General features: G+C 42.1%; 1 non-coding gene across 1 annotated transcript; it reads left to right on the forward strand.

Annotated features, from left to right (window-relative positions):
• Nucleotides 1-4211: 4211 nt before the first annotated feature.
• Nucleotides 4212-4319, forward strand: LOC112753234 (small nucleolar RNA R71). Its single transcript, XR_003177626.1, has one exon. It is a non-coding gene; the product is annotated as a small nucleolar RNA R71 (small nucleolar RNA).

Genomic DNA, 4319 nt, shown 5'->3' on the forward strand with positions numbered 1-4319 from the left:
TTTTTTCACCTATTTTTTTTTTCTGCAAGCTTTGTTCTTTGCTGCTTTTTCTTGCTTCAAGAATCATTTTTATGATTTTTCAGATTATCAAATAACATGTCTCCTTGTCATCATTCTTTCAAGAGCCAACATATTTAACATTCTTAAACAACAACTTCAAAAGACATATGCACTGTTCAAGCATTCATTCAGAAAACAAGAAGCATTGTCACCACATCAATATAATTAAACTAAGTTCAAGGATAAATTCGAAACTCATGTACTTCTTGTTCTTTTGAATTAAAACATTTTTCATTTAAGAGAGGTGATGGATTCATAGGACATTCATAACTTTAAGACATAGTTACTAACTACTAATGATCATGTAATGAAGACACAAACATAGATAAGCACATAACATAGAAAACGAAAAACAGAAGAAATAAGAACAAGGAATGAATCCACCTTAATGATGGTGGCGTTTCCTTCTTGAGGAACCAATGATGTCCTTGAGCTCTTCTATGTCTCTTCCTTGTCTTTGTTGCTCCTCCCTCATTGCTTTTTGATCTTCTCTAATTTCATGAAGGATGATGGAGTGCTCTTGATGTTCCACCCTTAATTGTCCCATGTTGGAACTTAAGTCTCCTAGGGAGGTGTTGATTTGCTCCCAATAGTTTTGTGGAGGAAAATGCATTTGAGGCATCTCCGGGATCTCATGGTGATGAGCTTCATACGCCTCTTGAGCTCCATGAATGGGCTCTCTTGCTTGCTTCATCTTTTTCTTAGTGATGGGCTTCTCTTTCTCAATGTGAATGTCTCCTTCTATGAAAACTCCAGCTGAGTAACATAGATGGCAGATAAGATGAGGAAAAGCTAGCCTTGCCCCAGGAGAGGGCTTTTCGGCTATTTTGTAGAGTTCAAGGGAGATGACTTCATGAACCTCTACTTCTTCTCCAATCATGATGCTATGAATCATGATGGCCCGATCCATAGTAACTTCAGATCGGTTGCTAGTGGGGATGATGGAGCGTTGGATGAACTCCAACCATCCTCTAGCCACAGGCTTGAGGTCCAATCTTCTTAGTTGAACCGGCTTGCCTTTGGAGTCAATCTTCCATTGAGCTCCTTCCACACATATGTCCATGAGGACTTGGTCCAACCTTTGATTAAAGTTGACCCTTCTAGTGTAGGGGCATTCATCTCCTTGCATCATAGGCAAGTTAAACACCAACCTCACATTTTCCGGACTAAAATCCAAGTATTTCCCCCGAACCGTTGTAACATAGTTCTTTGGATCCGGGTTCTTACTTTGATCATGGTTCTTGGTGATCCATGCATTGGCATAGAACTCTTGAACCATTAGGATGCCGACTTGTTGGATGGGATTTGTTAGAACTTCCCAACCTCTTCTTTGAATTTCATGTCGGATCTCTGGATACTTATTTCTTTTGAGTTTGAAAGGGACCTCGGGGATCACCTTCTTCTTGGCCACAACATCATAGAAGTGGTCTTGATGAGCTTTGGAGATGAATCTTTCCATCTCCCATGACTCAGAGGTGGAAGTTTTTGTCTTCCCTTTCCCTTTTCTAGAGGATTCTCCGGTCTTAGGTGCCATCAATGGTAATGGAAAAACAAAAAGCTTATGCTTTTACCACACCAAACTTAGAATATTGCTCGTCCTCGAGCAAGAAAATAAAGAATTAGATGAAGAAGAAGAAGAAAAGATGGAGAAGAGGGGGGAGGTGTGTTTCGGCCAAGAAGAGAAGAGAGGGTTGTGTTGTGTGAAAATGAGGAAGAATGGAAGGCTTTATATAGGGAAGGGAGGGGGTTAAGGTTCGGCCATATGGGTGGGTTTGGGTGGGAAATTGATTTTGAATTTTGAAGGTAGGTGGAGTTTATTGGGTAGGTTTATGGGGAAGAGTGGGTGGATGTGAGTGGTGAAGGGTTAATAGGGAAGAGGGATGGAGGTGATAGGTGAAGGGTTTTGGGAAAGAGTTTTTATTGGGAATAGAGGATGATTGAGAAGAGAGAAGAGAGTGAGTGGAGGTAGGTGGGGATCCTGTGGGTCCACAGATCCTGAGATGATCCTGTGGGGTCCACAGATCCAGAGGTGTTCAAGGATTTACAAGCTTGCACCAAATTGGGCATGTAAAATGCCCTTGCACACAACTCTGGGCGTTCAGCGCCCGATTGGTGCCCATTTTGGGCGTTCAACGCCCATTTGTTGCCCATTTCTGGCGTTGAACGCCAGAACCATGCTTGTTCTGGGCGTTTAGCGCCAGCTCTTCTCCAGGGTTCAATTCTGGCGTTCAGCGCCCAGATGCTGCCCATTTTGGGCGTTCAGCGCCCAGATACTGCCCATTTTGGGCGTTCAGCGCCAGAACCATGCTCTGTTCTGGCGTTGAACGCCAGATAGGTGCTTCCTCCAGGGTGTGATTTTTCTTCCGCTGTTTTTGATTCTATTTCTAAATTTTTTGTTTATTTTGTGACTCCACATGATCATGAACCTAAGAAAACATGAAAAACAAAAATAAAATTAGATAAATAGACATTGGGTTGCCTCCCAACAAGTGCTTCTTTAATGTCAATAGCTTGACAGTGGGCTCTGATGGAGCCTCACAGATTTGCAGAGCTTTGTTGAGACCTCCTAACACCAAACTTAGAGTTTGACTGTGGGGACTTTGGTTGACTCTGCTTTGAGAGAAGCTTTTTCTGCTTCCTCTCCATGGATGCAGAGAGAGATCCTTGAGTTGTAAACACAAGGTTATCCTCATTTATTTGAAGGATCAATTCTTCTCTGTCCACATCAATCACAGCTCTTGCTGTGGCTAGGAAAGGCCTTCCTAGGATGATGGATTCATCCTCTTCCTTTCCAGTATCCAGGACTATGAAATCAGCAGGGATGTAAAGGCCTTCAACCTTTACTAACATGTCCTCTACTTGTCCATAAGCCTGTTTTCTTGAATTGTCTGCCATCTCTAATGAGATTTTAGCAGCTTGCACCCCATTGATTCCCAGTTTCTCTATTACAGAGAGGGGCATGAGGTTTATCCCTGAACCAAGATCACATAGAGCCTTAAAGATCATGGTGCCTATGGTACAAGGTATTATGAACTTTCCAGGATCCTGTTTCTTCTGAGGTAATGTCAGTTGATCCAGATCACTTAGTTCATTGGTGAACAAGGGAGGTTCATCTTCCCAAGTCTCAATACCAAATAATTTGGCATTCAGCTTCATGATTGCATCAAGAAACTTGGCAGTTTGCTCTTCAGTAACATCCTCATTCTCTTTAGAAGAGGAATACTCATCAGAGCTCATGAATGGCATAAGGAGGTTCAATGGAATCTCTATGGTCTCTAGATGAGTCTCAGATTCCTTTGGTTCCTCAGAGGGAAACTCCTTATTGATCACTGGACGTCCCAGGAAGTCTTCCCCCTTGGGATTCACGTCCTCCTCTCCCTCTTTGGGTTCGGCCATTTTGGTTATGTCAATGGCCTTGCACTCTCCTTTTGGATTTTCTTCTGTATTGTTTGGGAGAGTACTAGGAGGGATTTCAGTGAGCCTTTTACTCAACTGGCCCACTTGTGCTTCCAAATTTCTAATGGAAGACCTTGTTTCATTCATGATCACAGTGGCCTTAGATAGATCAGAGAATAAATTTTCTAAGCTAGATGGATTCTGCTCAGAATTCTCTGTCTGTTGCTGAGTGGATGATGGAAAAGGCTTGCTATTACTAAACCTGTTTCTTCCACCATTATTAAAGCCTTGTTGAGGCTTTTATCCTTCCATGAGAAATTTGGATGATTTCTCCATGATGGATTATAGGTGTTTCTATAAGGTTCACCTAAGTAATTCACCTCTACTATTGCAGGGTTCTCAGGATCATAAGCTTCTTCTTCAGAAGATGCCTCTTGAGTACTGTTGGATGCAGCTTGCATTCCATTCAGACTCTGAGAAATCATATTGACTTGCTGAGTCAATATTTTGTTCTGAGCCAATATGGCATTCAGAGTATCAATTTCAAGAACTCCCTTCTTCATAAGCGTCCCATTATTCACAGGATTCCTCTCAGAAGTGTACATGAACTGGTTATTAGCAACCATGTCAATGAGTTCTTGAGCTTCTGCAGGCATTTTCTTTAGGTGAATGGATCCACCTGCAGAAGTATCCAATGACATCTTTGATAGCTCAGATAAACCATCATAGAATATATCCAGGATGGTCCATTCTGAAAGCATGTCAGAAGGACACTTTTTGGTCAGCTGCTTGTATCTTTCCCAAGCTTCATAGAGGGATTCACCTTCTTTCTGTCTGAAGGTTTGAACATCTGCTCTAAGCTT

Source organism: Arachis hypogaea, chromosome 15 (genome assembly GCF_003086295.3).
Source record: "Arachis hypogaea cultivar Tifrunner chromosome 15, arahy.Tifrunner.gnm2.J5K5, whole genome shotgun sequence".
In the NCBI taxonomy this organism is placed as follows: Eukaryota; Viridiplantae; Streptophyta; class Magnoliopsida; order Fabales; family Fabaceae; genus Arachis; species Arachis hypogaea.